The sequence below is a fragment of the Sitophilus oryzae genome, unplaced genomic scaffold (assembly GCF_002938485.1).
Source record: "Sitophilus oryzae breed Bouriz unplaced genomic scaffold, Soryzae_2.0 scaffold_465_pilon_pilon, whole genome shotgun sequence".
In the NCBI taxonomy this organism is placed as follows: domain Eukaryota; kingdom Metazoa; phylum Arthropoda; class Insecta; order Coleoptera; family Curculionidae; genus Sitophilus; species Sitophilus oryzae.
The window spans coordinates 614,241-629,002 of NW_022147046.1; the positions used below are offsets into that span (position 1 = coordinate 614,241).

Here is a 14,762-nt window from a genome sequence, read left to right on the forward strand (position 1 = left end):
CTGTGGGGTGTAGAGGTTCAATCAGGAGGGGTCTCTTGAATCTCAAATTCCAAGAGGGTGAAAACGCCTTTCAAATATTAGAATATTTGTTATTTAAAAAACGGTTAGTCTTTCGAGAAAACGCTGGGATACGCATAATTTATTTTGAAATTTTTTAAAAAATCATACAGGGTGTTCCAAAAAGTTGGGTAATTGATTAACAACGATTCTGCTTAAATTCGCGTAATAGCTTGGCTATTTTAGCCAGAAAATGCAACAAAAAACGTGGTTTACAAAGAGGTACTTAAATAAGGCTATTTAGTACCTTTTTATATCTCTTTTGTTATCGCAGTTCTTTTTTCAAATCTACCCCTAAGGAGGTGAAATGGGGTGAAAATGATTTTTATCTTTCATATTTATATAGTAACTGCCAAAATATAATAATATCGCCATATTGTTTTTTCTCATGCTGAATGCTGACATAAATGTGAGAAAATTTTATCGAGTTTGTATGTTAATGGAAATTCTTGCTTTGCTTTATCATCACCATTACAAATGATTAATTCGACGCGAACGAAGTTGAGGCTACACGCTATAGTATTACCCTTGTATAAAGGGTATTACATATAAAATGGCAGCGATCTTCATTTCATAGATATATATTAGATAGATCATACGGTATTACCATAGAGACGCGTTTTGATTTTAAGGAAAAAAAAACATAAAAAGAAAAAAAAGTTCAACCATATTTTCAGGTTTTCTTTAATTTTCCCTCAAACGGTATGGAAATTTGGAAAAGTATAAACGGGATTAACCATTTTAGAAGAAGCATTTTTTTAATAAAGAATGAAAATCTCAAAATGTCAATAATAAAAAAGTTTTTCCTCTTGTAAAGACAATCCGTGGACATACTGTATACAGATCTCAAATACTCATAGTGACCGATTTTTTGATAAATACCGTAGAAAATCTAAGTTGCAGGAGTCGTAACAATGAGTATAGCAAGTAGGGGAGCCCTAATGTCAGCAGGATGGACCAGGGGCGGTACTTCCGAGGTGGTACGAAGAGCCCATCCGGCTTCGGGGGCCCAGTGGAACGTGCAAGTCGTGCGGGGAAAAGTTAACGGAAAGTGTCTATGGAACGCCTGCAAAGCCCTAAGCTTGGGACTACTGCTGATGGTACTTGGCGCTGCCATGGCTACCATAGGTAATAATGCCTCTTATTTAACAAAGTACCTCATACAGGGTGTTTTAAAAAACATGTGCTATCTCTCGTGGGGAGATTTATCACGTAAAAAAAGATTTATTTTTTGTTTCGACATAGGTCCGATTCTGTTTTGTTTCGTAGCTACGGGGTGTTAAAAGTCTTAATATTTTTTCGATTTATTATAATTTTCTTCCATGTACTTTTAGCGTTTCGAATGAAATTTTGAGAGTAAACGTTATTACTATAAATGCGACATAGTTTAAAGCTAAAAAAGTGTCGACATATTTACCAGGGACGTGCATATGATATGATTAACATCATAGAGTTAAATATTAACACTTTTAACTGGCATTAAAGGGGCTACGCAATTTTGATATTAAAAGAAAAAAGTCAGTGGCACACATGTTTTTTTTTTGAAAAAAATTCCAGTGATAACCCATATGCACGTCCCTAATCAATTTATAGACACTTTTTTAGCATTAAAATATATATACAGGGTGGTCCGAACTGTATTCCGGAAACTTCGGAAGCATTCGTATAAATGTAACAAAAGTTCGTATAAATGTATGTCCTAAAATGCTTAGTTTCAGAGATACAGGGTGTAGAAGTTTCATTTTTATTTCGATTTTTTCTAAATAATTTCTGAAGTAACGTCAATATTTGGATGAAAATTGGTGTCTGGGAGTTTTTTGACATGAGAAATTTGATTTTGATGTCAATATGACTCCTACTGATAGAGGGCGCAACCAACATGTGTTTTAACTGTTTTGAATCGTTATAACTTTTTGTCCGTACCTGTATAAAACTACCGATGGAAAAAATCATACATCTCTGTGATTTTTTACGTAAAAAATATCTCTTTGTAAAAATCGCTACGAGCAACCGTTCTGAAGATATTTAGAATGAAAGTAGTTAATACGTGCCATTATTAACGAAAAATAAATACCTAGTTATTCCACTGAAATAATAAATTTGGGATTTTTTTTTAAAATTAATCATATTTTTTTCTGCAAAAATGATGATACAACAGTTTTGTTGAACTTTTGGTACAAAAAACATTTAAAATTTATGATCTCAGTCTAATAACTATTTAGTCAACATGTTTAATTTATGTCAATAATGACAGGTATTGATAATTTCAATTCCAAATATCTTGAAACCATTACTCGTAGCGATTTTTACCAAGAGACCTTTTTACGTAAAAAAGCGTCGTAAATGTATATTTTTTACTCAGTAGTTTTATAAGGGCAGGTACGGACAAAAAGTTATTACTCTTCAAGTCAGTTAAAAAATATGTAGGTGGCGCCCTTTACTAGTAGGAGTCATATTGACATCAAAATCGAATTTCTCTGTCAAAAAACTCCCAGACACCAATTTTAATCCAAATATTGACGTTACTGCAGAAATTACCTATTTGGAAAAAATCGAAATGAAAATGAAATTTCTACACCCTGAATCTCCGAAACTAAGCATTTTTGGACATACATCTATACGAACATTTTTACTTATTTTTATCTGCAGAATATGCTACCGAAGTTTCTGGAATACAGTTCGGACCACTCTGTATATATAACTTTTACCCTCAAAATTTCATTCGAATCACTAAAAAGTACTTGGAAGATTAAAAATATATCGAAAAATTAATACTGTCAAGGTGTATTACTGGTTGCATAACTGCATACTGCTAAAAAATCGCAACGTGCATTGAGGAACCTGGCGGATTCGCCAGAAAGTAAAGAAAATTATAGAATTCTATAGAAAAATCTAGAAACAACCGCCAGGGGGTATATAAGGCCCGCGCTTTGACAGTTGGACAAGTTTGAAGTCTAAAGTCTGAAGATAGTCTGAAAGTTTGAATAATACCGCGAAATACCGTTAGAGTAATACTAGTTGCATAAGTTGTGTTGTAAACAGAGAAATAGAAGGGATAGAGAATGAGCGTCAACATGCGCAGAAGGTCTAATCAAGTTGGGCGCCATATTCCAGGTCTTCGTGTCATTTTGTATATAGGTGGTAATCTATAAGTAATCAAATATCAATTTGCTGTTTTCAACCATACGGGGGGCAATTTAAATTTAGTGAAATTCTATCATTTATTATGGTTAGTTAACATTAATATGATTTATTTAATTATCAGTTTCAAAACTGCGTACAATATTGGTATATAATACACTAAATATACGAATATTCTGACAAAAGACGCCACGGACAGATGACCTTTTCGTCGTTAAACACTCGAAATGATATTAAATAAGTATTTACAATATTTCATGTTTACTTGTACTGAATTACGTGTTTCAATTCTAAAAATTTTTTGCAAATTTGGTAAAATTGTTCTAAACAACTTTTGTTCAAGTTGTATATTCATAAAAAACATTTGGTTCATAATTATTTTTGATGATTACCTACCTTGTATTTTTAATATTTTAGAAAAATATGTTTTTGTTTTATTTTTTTTATTCGTCCCTTCAAATTGTGTTTCAAAAACTGTTACATAACATGTCCTCTAACAAATATTTTCATAATACATAAACATCATTGATTTTATTAAGGGTATTATTATTAGTATTTATCCTGGTTTTTGTCGACAATAAAAACTCTTGTAAAAGAACATTGTGAAACAAAAAATCTTGTAATAGAACATCAATTTTATATTTCGTAAAATTATTTTGATACAAATTCAATTTGTCAAAATTCAAGTCATTAATATATTGATAAACAACCCAAATTATTCCTAAATATTTTATTATAAAAAAAAACTGTTACCGGTAAGTTTGTAAAACATATTATGGTTTGTCGTAGTACTAGAAAAAATCATTTATTTTTTGCACAAAAGAAGCTTGTCGATCCTTATTTGTCCATAACAAAATTCTGGATGTACAACATACATATACCTAATTTATTATTAAGAAAATTAGATTATATGATCTCAGAATTTTAAGAAAAAAAGATAAAATAGTTTCTTCTCAACTGTAATATTGTCAACTTTGGCCTGTATTTTATCTATTTAAAAACATGGGATTGACAATCCCCTTACTAAAATACATACTGGAAGGTACCGATTAAGTTTCATTGCATCAAATACCTTTGCTATAAATCCTGGCTCACAATTTAAGGCCATTGCAAAATGCTTTTGAACTTCATCATAGATTTTACCAGAATAAAAGTGTAATATTGAAACAAAGTAACATTGTAAGCTTCATGACTAATAGTCTCATTTTTAACACTCTTTAACTATCTCGTTAACAATTATGAATATTATATGATTTTTCTCAGTGATTTGTGGTACAGATACAAATTAATATATGCCCCATAACAGTTTTTAAATAAGAAACTTCTGCCTACAGATTTAATTTTCTTATTGGCATAATACCCTTTCTTCCTATATAAATCTTGCTATTTTTTCAGTCCAATTTTCTTTGTTTTTACAGTTGTAGGAATACTAAAAATGTTGACTATAGAACTTGATACTATGTTTGAAAAAGCCTTCATACCTGTAACTGTGCATAAATCTAATTAACTGAATTCTCCTCCTCTTGACATTCTGAACACTGCTGCTGCTAATGTTAAAAATATTTAGCACAAAACTACAACTACCTACAACAAACTTTACAATAAAAATGTTAAATTTTCGCTGTTCGATTAAAATACCCTATCTTATGTTTTCTTTTCCTCCAAATAATCTTCTTTTCAAGTAAGGACCAATTTTATTTGACATATTTCTGGTACACTTGAACTTGTGCTTTCATGGACCAATGCCTTCTATTAAAAGATCAGCCTACGGGCGAGATTTATGACGTCACGCTAGTTAGATATAACGGATTAATAAATATGTTGTAGAATACATGGAAAACATAATTATTCCTCAGATTTTTGGTTTGTATTTTAAAAATGATATAGTTTAAATGAAATATACATAACATACAGTTAATAACTACAACATATATACCTATTTATAGTAATAAATACTTTGGCAAATAAACTATGAACCATACAAATGCAGCAAATGTTTTACAATGTACAAAAATAATGTATAGGTACATAAGATAATGGGTAAAATGTAAATATATTTTAAATTTTGGGGTTTGAAAATCGATCTAATTTAACAAAAACATTTAATATCTACTAATAGTGATGGATTATTATTTGCATTCACAAAATTTATATGTATATTTTGCAAGTATCAATGTTCGAAAAATTATATTTACAAATAATACAATATTATCTAAAAAGGCGTCAGCGATGGCTATGAAATGAAGATCGCTGGCATTTTATGTTAAATTATTCTAAAATTTTGATTTTCTTGATTTTCTTGGTTCGGGAAAAACGCTGATTAAGTTTTCATTTGGGTTTTCATTATTTTATTTGGTTTAAACGTTTCGGCTAACTATAGCCTTCATGTTGTGTCATATGAGAAAAAATAATTGTCGAATATAATCCAAAAATTACATATACAATATAATTCACACCTCATAATGTTTACTGCAATTAATAAACTAATATAAACTTATCAAAAAGATGACCACATATTTTTAAAATTATTATTCTTAACACTAAAATTATCTACATTGACTATGGAGTACGCAGTAAACATTATGTGCGTGGTGTGAATATTTTATATGCAATTTTTGGATTATATTCGACACTATTTTTCATATGACACAACACTGATGGAGGCTATAATGTTAGCCGAACTGTTTTTTTTTTAAACCAAATAAAAATAATGAAAACCAAATGAAAAAATCAATCAGCGTTTTTCCCGAACCTAAATTCCAAGAAAATCAAAAAATTTAGAATATTTAGAATCAAGGTTCAAGAATATCAAATTTTCCAAGATTGTAAAATTCTAGTTAATTATTTTATGTGTACAGTTATTTAGGAATGGCATCGATGTTCATTTCAAGCCAACTAGACGCCGATTTTTTCTGATGATACGGTATAATTTTACGTAAAATGTAAATAACATTAGACCAATTAAAACAAAGAAATATGAATTTCTAGTATTTTTAGTAACACCTTTTATTCTTAAAACTTAATTTTGTATTATGCAAATATACCAATTTTATTTTTTATTTTATTCATATTGTATTCAGCCATCACTTAAATATTTGATATTAATTTGGTATTATAAATAATCAATACTATTCATTAAAAATTACTGAACAAATATATGTTATGCTTAACATACATTATATTATCAAACAAAACACACATTCTTCTTTCTTTTAAACTGTATCAGTCTTGTCTTTACAAAAATCTTTTTAAAATTTGAACTCAAAATAATAATCTTTTTTCATGATCTCTAATACACATATTCTTTATTTTTCCCCTAGATCATAATACCTACTTACGTGTTTGAATCTATCGAAGCTGAACCAGCAACACTTGGAGTGGAGATTCCACAATATGAATAAAATAAACATAATTGTCCAGTTTTCATTAATACCATCATGGGAGAATATTATTTTAAATTTTATTAAAGATATTTTCAATAAAATTCTCTTTGATTTATAACTCGTACCCACTTTTCTTGCTCTTCCGACACTTTAGGCTGCCTAGTATAATAACTATCCTTAGTAACCATCCTTTCCAACAGGAACACAACAAAGATGAGGCATAGCACCAATAACACACACTCCACTTAAGCTTTATTGATGAATTGTTAGAGTCTTAAAAACACACACAAAAAATCACGATAAGTAAAAATGTATGGGCACTTTTAGGTTAAATCACTTGCACAACGTGTAATTTTTAAAATTTCTATTTTTTTGTGCGAAACCGAGAGTAACCATATATCTGGTAGTAGTTTATGTCACTTCAACACCAAAATAATTAGTTTTTTGCACTACAATAATAAATAATACCAAAAATCAAAGAGTTAAAACCAAAAATCAACCGACAAAATATGAAACGGAATCTAACCCAATATCTAAGTATGTACAGCTGATGAAGTAAACAAGAGTCCGCCCGTAGGCTGATCTTTTAATAGAAGGCATTGCATGGACACTATAAGAGTGCACTGTTTTACAGAAGCACGAACATTGATTCCAAGTATCTTCTTCCTCCACACATAATAAAAACATCCTCTTTAAATGGCCACATCATACACTTATTTTTGACCATTCCCAATTACAATCACGATTTTTACAAATCGCCTTTAGGAAAACTAAAAATAAACAGTTTTGGATCATCTGTAACCACGATTATGTTGTATAAACTTACACATGAAAACTAATCATTGTTCCCGGCGTATTAGCTTTCTTAGAATGACTATGACAATATACAACAAGCCTTTTTGAATTAGTGTTTAGAATAATTGAGATAATAATAAATTTTAACTAGATAAGAACACAAACGAAAAAAAAAACAAAACAAACAGATGTCAATTAAAGAGGGGAAGTGACAGCGAGACCTGGAAGATGTCTGCCATCTTGCCGTCGACAAGAATTTGGATGCGCACTCGTCGAAGCTCATTCTCCCACTTCCATATCTCTGGTTGTAAATAGTATAAGTTGTGTGTACAGAGTGAAACAAATAAATTCGTTAAGTATTTTATCGTGAGTTTAAATAGTGGACCCACGGAATCCGTAACAATACTTTAACATCCTGTAGCTACGAAACAAAGCAGAATCGGACCTATGTTGATATGAAAAATAAATCTTATTTTACGCGAGGAATCTCCCCATAAGATGTGGCGCGTATTTTGACACACCCTGTATAAGAACGTACAGAGTGTCTCATTTTCGTGTGTTTTATAGAGTTTCTCGTTTTTGAGTAAATAAGGTACAAGGATACTTTTTATGAAACTAAAGATGCTACGCATGGATTTGGGGTTATTTTTTTTAAAAGTGCTGAAAACACTTATAAAACAACATCAAAACATCCAGTATACCGAGTGCGTATTAAGTAGCTCACCCCTGTAACTTTTTTTATTTTTTCAGATAAAAAACGAGATTTGTCATGCTAGTATATGACATAAATTAGTATTGATTGACGTATTCAATTATTTTCAGTCGCTTCCTGTTTCACCGGAAATGACTACAACTTTTGATCTTTAAATAGCACCCTCGGTATTTTTATACTTTTTTTTTGTTCAAGATAAATTCGAGAAAAAATGACACTCTGAATAGAATGACATATCATATGTCAACTTTTGGCATTTTCGCTTAAAAAATTGTATTTTACATATTTCTAGAGTGCCATGGCTGTGTTGAAACAGTAATTTTTAGTCAAGGAGCCTTGGAAAAATAGATTTGATCGTCTAATGTTTTTAGCGTCTTGTCCTAGCCGGTTTAAAAGATACACAAATCGTATTTTTAATCATATCTTATGTTTCCAAATGGCACGAGGGTGGCTCATTAGCATATTTGGAAAAAGTATTTTTTATGAATAATTTGGTACCACACACTTGGTATTTCGAGTCAAATAGTCGTTATGAACCGCATTGTTACAATTTCAAATAAACCATATGTGAATATTAAAAGCTGCACAAGTTGATTTTACCTCTGGTTAAATTAAAACTCAACTCTGGTTAAATTAAATTTCAACTCTGGTTAAATTAAATTAAATTAAAATAATACTCTTTTAAGGTTGATTTATGCTAAAGATTTATAATCATTTAAATTTGTTCGCACTGGTTTTGAAACACCCTGTATACTCTATTACAATTAAAATACAACTGTATAGTGTAAAAATAATAAGTTTTTGATTCATCATATACTACGTATAAGAACAAGTACCGTAAGATCGAAAAAACGCCGTCTATTTGGCTTGGAAATGACGCCATCGATAATATACCCCTTTTAATTTTACATCCAAAATGACAGCGATCATTTTCGAAGCCATCTTTTTGATGCCGCTTTTTTTCGGATGGTCGTATCTGTGGTCTTTATGATACAATATGATCGAAAAAAAGACGGCGTCAGCGATGGCTATGAAATGAAGATGCTGTCATTTTTTATGTAAAATTACTTATATGGGAAAAGTCATCGATCGTCATTTCCAAGCCAACTAGACGCCGTTTTTCGATCGTACGGTACTTTAAATGTGCATATCATTAGCACTTTTTATATTATCTGTAGGTTACTACGCTGATCAATTGTCAGTTGCTCAAGAAATCCGAGGAAATCATACAGTAGCGATAAAAACGAATCGAGAGGCTTCCACTTGAACAATTTGTCTTATGCCGGTCCTATCGTTATGGGAGTGGGAGGTAAGTAAAAAATCAATAAATAACATTTTATAATTATTACTCAACAAGAAAAAATAAAAAAAGATTGCCCCCAGTGAGAATTGAACTCACGACCCTGGTTTACAAGACCAGTGCTCTAACCCCTGAGCTATGGAGGCTTGATAGGAGGTGGTCTAATAAAATCGATGATATTTTAGATTTGAATTTTTAGAAATTAAAGTTTAAATCTTTACTTTATTATCTAATTTTATTCTAATATGTGTACAAAAATAATATTTAAATTTCAGTAAATTTACTACCCATATTAATACTAATTTAATTGATTTTTTCTTTAATTTTAATTTTAAAGTAATTAATAAAAGGTTTAGGATGTTGTACAGTTTGTTACGAGGGGGTATTGGAAATATTATTAACTTCTTGAGAATTCAAAATTATTTTTCACATTTTAGTTAATTTGATTTACTGTAAAAACTTGTTCCCATATAACACACAATATCCGCAGGATATTCATAGAATGTCGGAATGTCCCATTATAAGATCATCTTATAAAGACATCTATAGGATATCCTCCACACATCCTAAAATCCTGTAGATGTCTCAGAATAGAATATCCTATGGATATCTCTGTCGTATATCTAATGTACATCCAGCTGAGATATCCAAACATGCTCATGATAATAAAATATCCTAACAATATATCGTCTAGATATTTAGGAAAAAATAAATCATGTACTACTTTTTATATTACATAAAATGCAATAAACTCTACAGATAGATATATATTACGTCAAGGCAACAAAATATCCTGTTGGTATCTTCTGGATAATCTGGATATTTATGAGCTTGGCTTCACCCCAGCCAATACAGAGAATACAAAACGCCCGCGCAAAAAATTTCCCACAATCCATCTCGACAGTTTGTTTTTGCGTCGTGTATTATTCAGTTCTTTGATTTAGTGAAATTCGAGGTGAATTCGGTCGTTTGTCGATATTAAATGGGCTTAAAAATGACTGAAACTAACAAAACTGGTTGAGTTTGACTTAGTTTTTTCTTATACTCATAGTTCTAGCCTTGTTCTAGCAGAAATTCTATCCTAACCTCAACTAATATCGAAAAACGACGAACGACTCAGGGTCTCACAATGAAAAATTTGTGACAAAATTATAAGTGAAAATTTGTTGAAACGCGATTGTTCTTTATCCCTAAACCCATTTTCGTGTTAGATCTATTCAAACACAAATCCTATTTTTGTGTTTAAATTGTGAGTTTCTGGAATGTGTGGTGTTAGAAATTATACCTGTATCCTGTGTGCCAACTTTGATGTAAACTGTTGCTGCTAGACATAAACTGTTAGACTCCATAAAGGGTAGTATAATCTGGTATACCATACGATCGAAAAAAAAACGGCGTCAGAGCTGGCTTGGAAATGAAGATTGCTGTTATTTTGTATGTAAAATTATATGGGGAATGGCATCGATTGTAATTTTCAAGCCAATTGAATGCCGTTTTTTTTTCGATGGTACAGTATAAATTGAAAGCTCTTAACTCATACAAATAAACTTCTAAATTTTGACGCAAAATTCATTGACATAATATGTGGGTATATTTTAGAGCTGTTAATAAAAATATCCATGAATAACGTCAAAATGTGACTAAATAAAACTAAATCGCGAACGTTTTTACTATAAACTAAGAATGAAGTAAGTATTGTCAAATAACAGTCCTCATATAATGTCCTAAAAATATTCTATAATGCTCCCAACATCATCCTTGTATTATCCTATAAATATCCCAAATAATCGTAAAAGGCTTGTCTAGGGATGTCTTGAAGATGACTTTTTTTGTCCCATCTGGATATCCCATAAATATCCTCCTCTGGTGTTTGGATATCCCTAAGATATTTACTATATCCTTGGTGGATATCCTTAAGATATCTATAGGATTGTGTTGTGTTATATGGGTTATTATGAAATTGTTTGTTTAGACATACGTGTCCTTCAATCAACAATTATTAATAATAAATGAATATAATGTTTTGTGTGATATTAAAATGCGAATAAATAATTCTATAGGGTGGTCCGAACTGTATTCCGGAAACCTCGGCAGCATATTCTGCAGATAAAAATAAGAAAAAGGTTTGTATAAATGTATGTCCTAAATTGCTTAGTTTCGGAGATACAGGGTGTAGAAGTTTCATTTTTATTTAGATTTTTTCGAAATAATTCCTGAAGTAATGTCAATATTTGGATGGAAATTGGTGTCTGGAAGTTTTTTGACATGAGAAATTTGATTTTGATGTCAATATGACTGCTATTTGTAGGGGGCGCCACCTACATGTGTTTTACCTGTTTTGAAGAGTAATAACTTTTCGTCCGAATCTGTATAAAACTACTGAGTGAAAAAATATACATTTCCGTGATTTTTTACGTAAAAAATGTCTCTTGGTGAAAATCGCTACGAGCAACCGTTTTCAAGATATTTAGAATGGAAGTAGTTAATACATGTCATTATTGATAAAAAAATGAAAATGTTGAGTAGATATATAGTTATTTGACTGAAATGTTAAATTTGGACACTTTTTACTTTTTTTAAATTATTCATAATTTTTTCTTCAAAATGATGATAAAACAGTTTCTGTTGAACATTTGACACAAAATCATTTCAAATTTATGATTTCAGTTTAATAACTATTAAGTCAATATGTTTCATTTATGTCAATGATGACAGGTATTGATAATTTCGATTCCCAATGTCTCGAGAACCATTACTCGTAGCGATTTTTACCAAGAGACCTTTTTTACGTAAAAAAGTCGTAAATGTATATTTTTGTGCTCAGTAGTTTTATACAGGTACGAACGAAAAGTTATTATTACCCTTCACACCAGTCAAAAAATATATAGGCGATACCCTCTACAAGTAGGAGTCATACTGAGATATAAATCAAATTTATCATGTCAAAAAACTCCCAGAGATCAATTTTCATCCAATATTGACGTTACTTCAGAAATGATTTGAAAAAAATCGAAATAAAAATGAAACTTCTACACCCTGAATCACAAAAAACTAAGCATTTTAGGACATACGTTTATAGAACATTTTTACTTATTTTTATCTGTAGAATATGCTGCCGAAGTTTCCGGAATATAGTTCGGACCACCCTGTATATACTTCAGCTCAGTGTTAAGAAAAAAAAAATAAAGATATACAGTGGAGATGTAAGAGGTAATCTCGATAAATGGGAAAGTTATTCATATTTTGCATCACTGAAGTCTACTAAATCTTTGACGGCGAATTTTTTCGATCGTATGGTACTTTGATTCTGTATTCAGTGTGTTCATAGTGATATAAGTAAATGGTACAGTAAGAAAATGTTTCTTTTAGGGTTTATAGTGGTGGCTGCTTGCGTCATGACATTCGAGGCAAGAGATTCGGCTGCCAAAGTAGTACCGGCCCGGTTCAAAATGAGTACTACCGGACCGCCACCTGGTGTATGTCCTCATAGCTCTACCCTTAGATCGGGACATGGATCTTTAAGAACTGCCGGATCTCAAACTGCAGGTAAATACAGAGCCATCAACAATGATTGAAATAGTGATGGCTATATTCTATATTTTGCCTTCGATTGGCAATAAATTTAAGAAATTCGAATATTTATCAGCTGTAATCACTAGCGTAAAAACAAACTAAAATCTAAATATGTACAGTAGTAGAGGAAAGTATCCAAATATGGAATACCATTTAGTTTTTGTGTTATACCGTGCTTGGCAACTGTTACTTTGTGTCGGTATTTACAAGTGTGGAATTAAATCGCATAGGGATCTTATTAAGTCGGAGTGAGAGAAATGCGACGATGTGCTGTTGCGGCGTTGCCGGTACGCCTTTCCTTATCAAGTAAAAAAGTAAAATCACGATCGCAACCCGCTTATTTTAAACTTTTTTTCGAAAAGATAACTAGATAGGGAAAATTACAACGACTCGATAATAAATAAAGAAATAAAGTATCACGAGACGTAATTAAATCGTGAAGCTAAACGCATGATGTACACCTTTCCCTAGAACTTTAAGTACTGACAGAGGTACTGATTGGGACTCGTTTACGCTCGTGTATACAGGTTGTTAACTGGACAGTTACTTATAATAGGGGAACAGAATGGCAACACTGCCTATTGAGAACGCATGCACTTATAGTATATAGTCAAACTATCGTGCAAAATATATACGAAAAGGTGTGGGATATAGACGCGAATCTGATTGGGTCGGCCGCCCGACTGCGACAAATCTGCTGTATCCCCTTCCACGTCTCTTAATGCGCACAGTTTCTCAGTTTATTTCATGCGTTTGGCAACGTGTTTACTGTTCTCTCTTTGTTCGGTACATTATAAAACGCATTGTACTCTTCTTACATACGGAAATCTCGACCCAAGACTAACCTTTAGCAGCCCTTAGTATGAAAAAAAGGGTTTATAAATCAAAAATTTCTATTCTTAGTCTGATCAATTTTCAGGGACCATGACCAGCGGTTCACACCACGGTCACCACGGTAGTTTGCACGGTACTCACCACTCGGATCACCACAGGCACCACGGCGGTCATCACCACGCCTCAGACAGGCACGCTCTCACGCAATCTTTTGTACAGTTTTCGAGAGGATTGGCTTTAGAATCGAAAAAACTAGGCCATCGCAAAAATATACAGGTATGATACTAGCATTCCAGGTATGATATATCATTTCCAAGCTAACAGAGCGCTGTTTTTTTTTCTATACCGTATATTTGCGAGTAGGTCTATAATTTTATGTGTACCTACACCTTAGAAAATTTATTCAGAATTTATGTGAATAAACTTACTCGTCATCCGTATCCTGTTTTATACTTCTCATTTTCCTATGCTGTATTCAACAGAGCAGTGTCCAATCCAAAACCCGCCTTTAGCTACGCCAATGCTGATTATAAATCAATTTAATTTGCAAAAATAAACATTTTCAAAGGTAATATCACAGGTAATATAAAGTTCAAGAAACATTATTTTATACCTATACCGGATGCGTCTCAAAAGTGGCTCACCAACTTTTTTCTTTTTTCAAATAAAAAAATTGGCGCCGGGAGGCACGTATAGCGGCCCATTCTAAAATATGTTAATAAAAAGTGGGTAGGCAGTTCTTTTAGTTTCAAAGTAAAGGAATTTTACCTGTTTTTTCCTCAAAAACTGCGACTTTGACTGATTTTGATGTTATTACAAATTTTGTTGCAAATATTATTCCTAATCTTAAATTGAAAATCGCGTTTCGCTAGCTACTGTAATTTTGGAGTTACGATTTTTTAAAATTTTTAACCCCCTCCCATACCCCCTTACCAACCCCCCACCCCCACCAAAAACTAATGGCCAA

At 31.7% G+C, this 14,762-nt stretch overlaps 1 protein-coding gene and 1 non-coding gene across 3 annotated transcripts in view; one reads left to right on the plus strand and one right to left on the minus strand.

Annotated features, from left to right (window-relative positions):
* LOC115885984 (lateral signaling target protein 2 homolog) overlaps positions 1 to 14,762 on the plus strand; it is a 44,643-nt gene that overhangs the window by 23,253 nt on the left and 6,628 nt on the right. The gene's annotated exons all lie outside the window — the stretch shown is intronic.
* On the minus strand, positions 9,463 to 9,534 carry Trnat-ugu. The gene has a single exon. It is a non-coding gene; the product is annotated as a tRNA-Thr (tRNA).